Source organism: Sarcophilus harrisii, chromosome 6, assembly GCF_902635505.1.
Source record: "Sarcophilus harrisii chromosome 6, mSarHar1.11, whole genome shotgun sequence".
Classification (NCBI taxonomy): domain Eukaryota; kingdom Metazoa; phylum Chordata; class Mammalia; order Dasyuromorphia; family Dasyuridae; genus Sarcophilus; species Sarcophilus harrisii.
This window is the reverse complement of record NC_045431.1, coordinates 185,528,669-185,541,185: the sequence shown is the minus strand read 5'-3', so window position 1 is coordinate 185,541,185 and position 12,517 is coordinate 185,528,669.

Here is a 12,517-nt window from a genome sequence, read left to right as displayed (position 1 = left end):
TGGTGGTGGGAGGGATCAACAGATCTTTTGAGCAGCTCCTGCCCAAACAAAACAACAGTATTTAACCATTTTCTTTTTTGTCCTTCCCTATAAATTTTGGTACCCCATCCCAATTCTTCCTAAAGGGCCATTCTTTGGGACACCAGATAGGTTTTTAGAGTCTAGTTTGTTCCTTTCCTTTTGAACCTTAGATTGTTCTTCTCCCATGGTTCACACTATTTTGTTCTCTTTGATAGAGGAATCACCCAATTTTACCAAAAAGGAAATGGGAGCACTCTTGCAGACTCTAAACACTTAAAATTTGCCAACATCAAAGGGAAATGGAAGCCTCTTATGGACTCTAACCACTTAGAGTCTTTCTCCCCCTCACCAGTTTCTTACCTACCTAGGTTGTGCGCACAACTTACTTGACTGATTTCACACTTTTCTCTGCTGGCTTATTTCCTGAACCAAATTAATCCTCTATCTTCTTTACTTTTGTTTTTGCTTTCTCTGTCTCTCTTTGAGAATTTACCCCATCAGAAAGGGACTTCCCAAGCCAAGTCCAAGAACTATTAGAGAACTCTCCAGAAGACACCTGCCTAAGGATTTGGTATGGGAGAAGCCCCTCATAAACAGGAAATACCCTGGAAGTAGTCCCAAAACTGTGGGACAGTAAAACCCATATTAAAATCAGAGACTCAAGGTAAAAAGTAGAAAAGATTTATTACGATCTTGTGAAAAAGGGCAACTCCCAACAGACAAAGTGTTGTCAGTAGAGGAGTGCAAAGCACAAACTGCAGAACCCAAGATTATATAGACCCTGTAATAGTGTGGAAGCCCAACCCCCCTTCTTTTCTCTCATTGGCTAGGTGAGTCTAGGCTTACATCCCAAGGCAAAAATCTATCCCATAAGAATACTAGTAAAAAACACATTCTTTTCCATATTAGGTACTTAAATGCTAATGAAAAGGTGGGAGGGGCAGGAGGGGAATGCAAATTTATCTAAGATAATCAAATACCTGCAGTTTTTACCTATAGCTAAACTTACTACTGCAAAATCTCAAGTCACAATTAGGGCATAGGTCTAGGTCACATTCTTATGAGAGGTCTTCACTCAGTTCATCCCATTCAAATATTTATCCTTTTAATTTCCTTTCCTTTAAAATAAGAATAGCAATTCTTCCCCTTCCTACTTCACAGGATTGTTATGAGGATCAAAAGAAATACTGAATATAAAAGGGCTTTATGTAGTCTTTAGAGGTAAAAATGATCATAATAACTGTAAATTGGCTCCTGTCCTGACTCTGTGGGGAGTTTGAGGTAACAAATTAGAGAGCAAATCAAGGATAGTAGAGGATCTTACATAAGAAGTAATTGAAGGAACATGAAATTTAATCTGAGAAGAGTAACATTAGGGAGAGCAAGGTAAGATGTTTTGAAGACCTGGAAAAGATATTACACAGAAAGAGGATAAAACTTGTTTTGCCTAATCAATGAAGACAGAACCAGGCACAAATATGCACCTAGCTGATATCATGGATAGAGTGCTGGGCCTTGAGTCAGAAGTCTTAAGTTCAAATTTGGCCTTTTCTTACTAGTCAGAATCACAGAATTACTAGACTAGAATAGTTTTCCTTTTCAATTTGTCCATCTATTTTTGGGAAGAATGAAATCATTATCATTAAAGTGAAAATTAATTAATTGTTCTGTTTATGGTAAAGAGAAAGGTCCAACAAATATCTGTGAGGTGGGATAACAATTCCTAGTTCAGAATAAATGTATGACAAATTCACAATGGCCATTCTCTTTGCCAAAAGGTGGATTTATATAAGGGAATAGGTTACAAACAAAATGAAGGGATACAATAAACTCCAGGAATGGTAAATATAAAATAGAGTTTGGAGAGCACATGAAAGACAAGTTCCCCAGGGAATTCACAATTAACCAGGAGAAAGGAAATACTCCATGAGGTAAGCCATTGACTGGCAGGTTGGACCCATAGAGGAGTTTAACAGTTAGCTAGAGTAAGAAGGAAGACACCAGTGGAGGGAAGGCCCTATGAGGAGGGACACACAGAGAGTAACATTATAGTAGGTTTAGTCCTGGAAAGAATTTAGCAAAGATTTTCATCATAAATAGATCATAAATAGAGAAATATAGCCTAGCCAGGGGTCCTCAAACTATGGCCTTCCGGACAGATGTGGCAGCTGAGGACGATTATCCTCTTCCCCCAGAGCTATGAAGTTTCTTTATTTAAAGGCTCACAAAACAAGTTTTTGTTTTTACTATAGTCCGGCCCTCCAACAGTCTGAGGGACAGTGAACTGGCCCCCTATTTAAAAAGTTTGAGGACCCCTGGGCGGTTTCCCAAGCATAAAGACATAAACTCAGAGGAAAGGAGGAGAGAAAGCTCAAAGGTGAGGACTAAGAACCAGATGGATCTAGGACTTGGTCTACCAAGGACATTCCATCTGGTTATAATCAGTATCTCAAAGGTTGTATAAAGATGCACAGAGATGTAAGGATAAAAGAGTTCCATCCTCATAATCACTCTATACAAACAGGATAGTCTGGGGATTTGATTATATCTGATAATACCTGGTTGGGCTTTTTCCTGACAGGGAAAGAAAGTAAGTCCCATCATCTGGATAGCTGAAGTCCTTCAAACAATCAATAAATCAGTATTCATTAGAGCTTACCTTGTTGGTAATGGCAATGAAAATAAAAAGCAAAAACAACCCTGCCCTCAAGAAGCTTGTCTTCTAATTAGGGAAACAGCATGTACATAAAAAAGATACATCCAAGACATTATTTAACACTTTCAAGACAAGTTTATGATGTTTCCCAAACTCTTTTCTATTTCTTCCTTGCCTAAGCCATTCATATAATAACCACCATAGCATATCTGTTTCTCACCTACTCTTCTTTACCCATTTTAAAGGAGATTAAAATAACAAATTGATGATTTTTTCAAGTGTTAAAGAAATCAGGCTTTATCTAATTATAAAAACTTGTGGTATTTTAAAATATGTGATAATTTGAATTGATAATTATAGTTTACAATATAGAAGACATGCATAGGAAGGTTTGAAACTTTTATATGAAGTACTTATTCTTTCTGATTAAGTAAACTATTTTCTAGATCTACATAAAACTAATGGTAGGCAATTTTCAGATCAAATTAAGCATGATTACGAACATAATGAAATCACACAGAATTCAGTAGGGTAGTGACAACTTTGGCAGATTGCTTAGAGAATAACTGTCAGCACTACAGCTGTTGGAGGGTTAAGAAACTTTTTTTTTAAGGGTATGATATAGGAAAGTAAACAGAGAGACATGCTAAGCTATCACTTAGCATGCAAGATCCTGAAACAAATTATATTAGCTGTCACCATTTCTTAACTGATACTGTTACCACCATGTCTCAGGCTACTTCTAGAAACCAGTTTAACTTGCATAAATTTGCAGTGTGTGGTAGGATTTCCAAAATATAACATATAACCTTCTCCAACTTTTTTTTTCCTTTTGGTTAAAATGCATGTGTTTTCTTAAAGTTCTTGAATACACTATTGTCAAGGATAGATACACTGTAAATTTTATTTCATGTATTTATTATTTATAATATTGATTTATTCATGGCTTTGGTTCTTGCTGTTACATGTCTCCCACTAGTTGTATAGTCCCTCTCTGTAGGTATGCTGTTCTGTGTGTTTGTCTTCTATGTTCAACTATAAACCATGGTCCATGGTTTTCAATCTGACATAACAGTATGTAAGTACTTTTTATTTACTAATGATTAATCTTTCTGGAGTGTGAATTCAATAAATATTTATTAAAAGTCTAATATGTATAGGGTATTATGCTAGACACTGGCAAAGCAAAGGAAGAAACAAAGCTTACATTAGGCTGCCATAGCAATCTAAAATGTAGAATTTGGGGGGCAGCAGGAAGGTCCTCTGGCATCTACAAAGGTGTCTTTGATACCTGCAATTATACTAGTTGTAAGTAAAATCTGTGTTCTTTTTCTTATTAAAATAGTTAATTTACGTTTGCTTTACAATTTACAACAAGTTTTCTTAAAAAAATCTGTGAGGTTGGTAGAAAGTACAAATATCATCCCTTAGAAAGAGGAAGGACTTGCTTAAGGTCACAGGATTCATAAATAGCACAACTAGGATTCAAATCCAAGTCTCCTGACTTCAAGTATAATGAATTCTTTTGACTATAACTTGTGGTTTTCAATGTTAGAAAATGCCCACTCCAAGCTCTCCTTTTATAATGCAGAAATCTCTTGATCAGGAACAGGGAAACACATTATTTTTACTGACACCTTCATTATAAAGTGGTTTTCTCAGCTTTATTCCTGAGAAGTAGAGATGCAGAAGAGTACCAAGTACTTACTTAGGGAGAGGGTTCTGAAAGAGACACTTTGGAGGGGAAACATTTATAATTAACTTATAATGTAAGTAATAAAAATTAATAAATAATAATATAAAATATAATATAAAATTTATAATGTTGTCTATGACTGGACCTTGAAGTTCAAAAGAATTTTGTCTATTTTAAAAATATTTTTATTTTCTCCAGTCACATGTTGTTGTGTCACAGTTCCCTTTTATTGTCCTGACTCGGTTTCCCTAAATTGTTCTGCCTCAGTTTCCCTGAATGTTTTGCCTTAGTTCTTAATTGTTTTGCTTAATCCTGCAACATCACCCCTCTTTCCTAATCATGATGATCCAGATAAGGAGAAAGATCTTCTATCTTAGACATCATCAGAATGTTGGGGAATTCTCCCCATCACAATTTATCGGAATGTCTGGTGCCTCTCCCCATTCTGTAATCCCAGTTTATCAGAATGTCTCGTGCCTCCCCCAACCTTGTCAGAACCAGATTGATAGTCCCTTCGGCTCTCACTGCTCTGACTCCACTCCTGCCTCAGTCTACCCCTGTAGCTGAGCCACCTGAATATATATATCATTGAGAACTCACATTGGTGGCTGGATGCTTTGGACATCAGCCCTGGGGACAGCATTGCCCCAGCACAATCTCTCCCTTCCAAATAAAATATTAAACTCTCTAATCTCTATCTTGCCTCAGTTCCAGCATTACACATGTAAAACAATTTTTATCATTTTAAAAAAAATTTTAAGTTCCAGATTCTCTCCCTTCCTCTTATCCCACCCCCTCACTGAGAAGGCACATATAAAATTATGCAAAAGTATTTCCATAAAAGTCATGTTGTGAAAGCAAACATAGACACCCCCTCCCCCCATAAAACAACTCGCAAGAAAAATAAAGTTAAAAAAAATGTATCCTTCAATCTGTATTCAGGCCCCATCAGTTCTTTCTCTGGGTATGTAAAGCATTTTTCATCACAAATCCTTCAGAATAGTCTTGGATCATTGTGTTGCAGAGAATAGTAAAGTCATTTACAGCTGATCATCCCACAACATTGCTATTACTTGGTATACAGTACATTTCACTTGCTCGAGTTTATAGTTTCTCTGTTTTTTAGGAAACCTTCAATGATCTGTTCCTTCAAGATCATCAGCTGAGAATCATCTATTCAGCAAGCTTTGATATATAGATTCTGTTGTTGTTCCATTGTAGCTAACTTTTTTGCCACTCTATTTGGGTTTTTCTCGGCAAAGATACATAAGTATTTGATCATTTCCTTCTTCAGTTCATTTTACAGATGAAGAAACTGAGGCAAACAAGGTGAAGTGACACAATAAGTGTCTGAGGTCAGATTTGAACTCAGGAATATGAGTCTTCCTGACTCCAGGCAAGCACTCTATCTAGCCTAAGCTGCCTCTACAAAAGATTTTTTTACTGAATGGTACAATAAGAGCAGTTGGTAGAAAACCCCTACCCCAGAGTCTATAATACATCCTCCCACAAGGACACACAGAGTACAGAGGAGAACTTGAAGGGTGCACGTGACCAGGGACCACTACTGGTGGTAGAAGCTCTTTTCTACTATTTGTGACGTGCTCAAGAAGTTCCTCTGAAACGTGATGAAATCTCTTTGCTGACTCTTTGGGGAGCCATTAGCCTAGACTGTCCTTGACAGTCTGAGGCAGACACTATTGCAAAAGAGGATCCATTTAGGATGCTGATGGGAGGAAAGGAAGTCCAACTTCCTTCAGACTTTTTTGAAGGTGGAAAGTGATCCTTAGGTCAGGTGATGGCCCAAAACAAGAACTCTACTCCTCCCGACAGTACCTTTTTCCACTCCTAAACCCCAGGTTTATGCTCAGGATTGTACTAGAATAACATTCTCTCCAATGAGTGGAGGGGTATGTGTGGTGGAACAGAATGCATTCTTTCTCAAAATATCAAATAATCTATATGCTGGGATATGGTCAACTTACTGGAGCTTAAGTCTTATGTAGAATCCTTTGCAGTATTATTCTAGCTCAAAGACCCTTTTTTCACTTAGTGCAAGTAGGACACCTGTCCTCATCTAGGTAAGGTATCAGAGCTAAAATAGGTGGAGTGATTCTAACATCACCCTATTACTACTATTCTTTGGGGAAGAAGTATGATTTTTTTCTCTCCTTCCCTCTCTTAATTTAAAATTCTGATCAAATACCAAATAAAATGGGCATTTTTCACACATTAGAACATTTAAAATATTGTACCTAAAAATACAGATCACTATTATGTATTGTTTGCATTTATTTTTGAATCTTTAAGTTCAACCTTTAATTTTCTTCTTTTTTTTCTTCCTGAGACAATTGGGGTTAAGTGACTTGCCCAGGGTCACACAGCTAGGAAGTGTTAAGTATCTGAGGTCACATTTGAACTCAGGTCCTCCTGACTTCAGGGCTGGTGCTCTATCTACTGCACCAACTAACTGCCCCATAATCTTCAATTTTCAAAGCTGTCCTGATTGTGATTCCTTTTGGACTTCCTTCTGTTCTCTATATTTAAAAAAAAAAAAGACATTTTTATGATTCTCTTTTCTTTTTTACTAAACTATTTCTATCTCTCCTTGTCTTCCTTCCCCTATTGAAAAAAGAAAAGCAAAGTCCTTTTTAAAAATATGCATAATCAAGAAAAAAAAAATTCCCACATTGGTTGCATCAAAAAATGCCTTATTCTCCATCTTGAGCCATCACCTCAATGTCAAAAGATAGGTAAGCTTTTTTCATTATCAGTCCTCTGGACTGCTCATTGTCTTTCAAAGTTATTTTCTTTATAATGCTAGTATTGTAAAAATTCTTCTGTCTCTGCATATTTCACTTCTTACATATGTTTCCAGATTTTACTGAAATTTCATTTCATTATGTTTTAAGGTCCCATATTTTTACTACATATAGCATACTATATACTATATATTACATATAGCATAATTTTCATTCATAATGAATTCATAATGTTCATCTATCCCTCAGTAGATGAACAAACCCATCTTCCTCCTTAGTTTCCAGCTTTTGGTTAGTACAAGTTCTCTTCCTCTTCCTTTGTCTAGTGAAATAGTTCTTAATGAACTATTGTTAAATTTCAATTACTGCTGTATCTTGACTATTTTATATATAAGTTTGCTAGTTTTGTTCAGAACACAGTAGCTTTTTTGTTGATTACTTAAGAAATTATTTTGGTACTCAAGATATAAAAATTTGGAATTTAAGTCTACTCCATTTCTTTTCCAAAATATTTTTATTGTGGAGGAACTTTCAAGATGTTTTCAAAATAAAATTTATAAATAATGAGAATCCCTATAATGCCATCTGGCATCTCATGCAATTATTACAAAGAAAACTTTAATTTCACAACTAAAAATATCAAATGAATTTTGGGTTCTCTAGACTAATGTGGAATTTTAATTGACAGCTGTTCAAGTTACAGCAGTAAATGACAAAGTCCTAGCATACTATGGTACTGAGGACAAAGCCAACTTGATTCTCTTCCTTTTGCTCACGATTAAACATATTAAACTTCAGCAACAAATATATAAGTGAATTTTTTTTTTTGGGGGGGAAGCAGATATACAGAGAACTAAAGAATCTGTTTGAAATCTAGTATGCTGTTTTAAATATTTAAATGAAGTAGTTCCCATTAATTTTTTGAAATTCTTTCAGTGCAATCAATTCTCTTTCTGGCTCTAAACGTCTAATACTTTTATATGGGACTGATATATGATTTCTCCTTCTTTAAATATACTGAAGGTTTGTAAGTTTATATAGGAATTTCTTATTAATTCCTTTCTGATAACAACTTGTACCAAAATTCAGAATGTTCAGACTGACATATGAAGTATTGCCCTAACTGGAATCAGGTTTTATAAGAAGACTATTTGACCCTGCTGATAGCTATTTTTATATAAACTAGTTATTTTGTGTGTTGATTCCTCTAACTTCGCCCATCAATTAGATATTTTTCCTATTTTGCTTTCCTTCTTCCTCAAAAGGTCCAATGAATCTCAGTAAGATTCTTAAATGAACATATCAAGAAGTAAGAGAGTGCATCCCAGGATTATGGAAAATGTCATATTTTATAGGCATTGTTTTCTAGTTTGGAAATCTACTTGAATAGTAAAACTTTAAGCACTTTAAAAATTTTAATTTTCTACAACTGGATACTCAATTAGTAAAGATTTTAATAAGGAAGTGTCGTCTCCCTTTGTCCATAAAGAAATTATTTATATTGTATTTATTTAGATCATCAAAATTCCCTATCCTTCATTAGAATGCATAATCTTAGGTCAAAGCCTGAAAAAATGTTATATGCTTAATATTCCTAAAGTATCAACTACTAGTATTTGTAATATCAAAAATCCCGATAATAGTAATTGACCAAATCAATACTTTTTGGTTTCTTGGATCATCATCTGTTAGTTTTATACATTTCAAAGGAACTCTGCAGTATTACAAACACAGAACATGTGAGCAGATATGAGGTCTGCTTTTGGTTTGGATAAAGTTTATGTGGTATAAAAATATTCTTTGTAAGGAAGACATTTTTCCTAACAAGTTAATCTTTAGAACTAGAAAAACCTTTTGAGATCATTTAATCTAACCTCTTTGGTTCACATGTGAAACATTTTAACTGAAATAATTTACTGGACCTCATATAGCTACTTCGGAATCAATTTGTATATAGAAATAAAATCCCCTAGCCATATTCTAATGGTATTCCTATATACATCAAGCTAATTCCTAATTAATTAGGTAAGATAGTTAAAAGGCATGAAAATTGACCAGAAATATATTAATGTGTATATGTGTGAGTATATTTAAATTTATTGATTACTTAGATATAGGAAATGAAGTCATGAATTAGAAAAGTTTCTTCATCTGTAATGTGGGAAGCTAAACTAGAAGACCTCTTGGGATCAGTTATCACTAGTTATTATTAGAACTAATTGTTAATATTTTCCTATTTATAATAGGATCAATATACTTTGATCTTTGTATATAATAACAGATTTGGAGTGGCTACTGACATTCTGGGACTAGTGGCTCTTCAACGAATTTTCTCACTGACTCTTGCCAAGTCTCTAAACCTCTCTGAACCTCAGCTTCCTCATCAATCAAACAAAGGACAAGTCAACATGAGCTGTGAAGGTGAAGTCTAGACTAAAATGTCTATAATTATGTGAAAACTAAGTCAATCTTAACTACAAAATATTCCGATTTCGCTACTTCTATCCAAGTTTATTATCCTCTTTAAGTACCTGAGCACTACCTGTCTCTGCTAGAGAGTAAAAGGGCTGAGAAAACAAAAAAGAGAAAACAAAGAAGAGAACAAAAAGTGACACAAATAGGCAGGACAAGTTTGAAACTAACATGATGAATTTGAAATGCTCTTTAAAAAAGCTAAACTTCTCCTGAGATTTGCGATTTCATATTCAATCCCTCCCTTTTTATTCTTCTTTGTATGTAAAAATGCTTATGTTGGTATTAGTTCTCAGTGCAGAATAACAAAAGATTATTTACACCTCCCAAAATATTTTGTGCTGGTCAGAGGTAAAATAAACTGTCTCAGTAACATTTTAAAAGTTCCAGAGCTATAGATTCTGGGCTAGCATATTATTAATAAAAAAGAGGGTTATTTGGCTCTCTTTCTTGAACCTAAGAGTGACTCATGGCAGTGGCTTCATAGGTTCTATGTCCTTGGAAGAATGGGTGTTCCTGAGGATTGCAATCAACTCTAATAATTATTTAGAAAATGAAAATTATAATGAGAGGTGGGCCTATTCTAATGTGATGGATGAGGGACTTAACTTTGATAAATGTAATTTACTTCCAAATCATCCTTAGTCTTGGACAATTTAGATACAAGATTTCTATTCCCTACCTAATACTGATTAGAACATAACGGACAGGAATTTAGCTTTAAATTTCTTGTAAGAGGGGGGAGAAGAGGGCTTAGCAATGCCTAGTTTTGGGAAAAGGTTAATTCTATCTATGGTCGTCAGTCCTGTTCTTCAAAGGCTGAATCTTGAAATGAGGAGAAAACCCAAATCATTCATTATTAATAATCATTTCTCTCCCTCAGGAGATAGAAAGTTCCTCTTTACTAGGGTTTTCAAAAAAAAAGTCTAGATAACTACTTTTAGCAATGTTGTGGAATTCCTATTCTGGTATAAATTACTATGTTGATCTCTTCTAAATATGGAATTTTGAGAAATTATTTTTTCTTCAATGTTCAATGCAAGGCCACTTCTTCTACAGCACCTTCTCTGATCTCCTCCTTCCCCAAACACATACTCTGTCCAGATTTCTCTTTTGTCTTGTCTTATTCTACTTTATATCAAATTTGTATGTTCTTATTCTCTCATCCTAGACTATGAATATTGGGGACTATGTTTTTTGTATTCCCGATGTCTATCACAGTTCCTTGATATAATAGAAACATAATACATATTTGATGAATTGCCTAAGTATTGGCACAAATGTATAGTTCCTACTTCAATGATCCACAATTCCGTGTCAATTTGTTTCATCTAAACTTCAATGATCCACAATTTCGTGTCAATTTGTTTCATCTAAAAAAGTCCTTGGGATCACAGGTTTGATTGGTAAGAATTACCAAAGAGATTGGACTCTTTCTCAAAGGAAAGGGCTTTATTGTTATAAAAGCAGATACAAAACCAAACAGCATCAAGGAACTAGTTGGCAAGAGGAAATAGCTTGTGATGGTTATTATCTCTTCCTGGGGAAGGTTATTTTTCAACCATTGGTTGTGATATAACAAAGCTTTGAAACTAATAAGGCTCTGCTGGGACCCCAGATTTTGAAACATTTAGTATGACCCAAACTTCCTGTACCTAGGTGGGAAACTATATCCTCTAATCATATCCCATCTTTAAAATGGATCTGAGTACTTGCAAACTGCATTGTTTTCGGCATGGATTTCTTTTGGAAGTACATTGTCACTGCCATATAATAAATTGGTGATTGAATACTGAGGTGATTGGGTGGCTGGGCAACCAATCTTATTTGGTCAACTACCCCCATAGGAACTAACAGAGGCCCTGCTGAAGCTCATCCCATTTTCCTATTTCTTGTATTTGGGAAGTAGAACAGGGGCAAGAGAACAGGACTGTAGGCCCTATCATCTTTGACTGCTTCAAGCTGGCAAGGGATTTAGAGGAGCATGTAGGTGTTCTTAATCACACTGTTCAAGCTGCTCAAAAGATGGCTGCTGCTTCATTGAGGGAAATGGGGTACATAAGGGGTGGGTAGTACTATAACCTGTGAAAGTTGTTTAGCAATAAAGGAAACAAAACAATTAAGGAATGGAGGACCAAAAGAGGGTAAAAAGATGAGTAAATTGAGTAAAAAAGCAAGTGGGATAAAGAGGGAAATCAACCATGTCTTCCATGGGGAAGGAAAGGATCTAGAGTTAAAAAACATAAGAAGAGGAGGAAGAAAAGGGAGAGAAATGGGAGGATAGAAAAAAATAATAGTTCTTGATTTGGGGACGTCAACAATTATGAAATCTCTTAAAAAGAAAGTGTAGGTCCTTCGCTTGTTCACAGGCCTAGGATGGATGACTGGTATCTGGGCCAGGGTCTTCTGAGGAAACAGCGACTGACTTAACTTCGGTCCAGTGTGTCCAAGTGGGCTGCCCTTCTAGTTTGACTGCTGTGGGGATACAAATAACTTTAAAAGAATCTTTCCATTTAGGGAATAAGTGACCATGCCCTTGGTACTTTCCCCAATTTTTTTTTTTATATATGAAATCATTAGGCTGGTAAAGGTGATTATGTGATTTACCACTAAATCTAGATGAGATTGAATTAACATGCTCTTGAGGATAGTTCTTATTTGAGTTGGGCAGCATATGGAGAGATCCAAATACTGCCAGTGTCAAGAAGGATGTCTGGTGTTAGGAAGGATCTCCCATAAAGGAGCTCAAAAGGGCTAAAGTTAACATCTGTTGGGGGGGGGACACTATTCTGGTGTGGAAAAGGAGATGAGCAGGAGTTTGACTCAATCCTATTTAGACTGACTCATTTTGATTAGGGTTTTAGGCTTGGATTGACGACCTCCATTTTTCCTGAGGATTGGAGGTACCAG